A 204-nucleotide genomic window follows, 5' to 3' on the forward strand; every position below is an offset into this window, starting at 1 on the left:
AATATAAGTAACTTCTTTCATGGCTCTCCGCATGACGCATTTTTTTCCTTAGCCTTTTAATGCATTTTCTTTTGTCGTGTCATGTCATGTCATCTGTCACACAAGTTTCCGAAATGAAGTTTTAATTCCTAATGGCAGTCGACCGAAGCCGGATTTGGGGGAGAATTTCTTAAAGTGAACGAAGCGTTTCAGATTTAAATGTTT

This window comes from Penaeus monodon, chromosome 15 (genome assembly GCF_015228065.2).
Source record: "Penaeus monodon isolate SGIC_2016 chromosome 15, NSTDA_Pmon_1, whole genome shotgun sequence".
NCBI classification, from domain to species: domain Eukaryota; kingdom Metazoa; phylum Arthropoda; class Malacostraca; order Decapoda; family Penaeidae; genus Penaeus; species Penaeus monodon.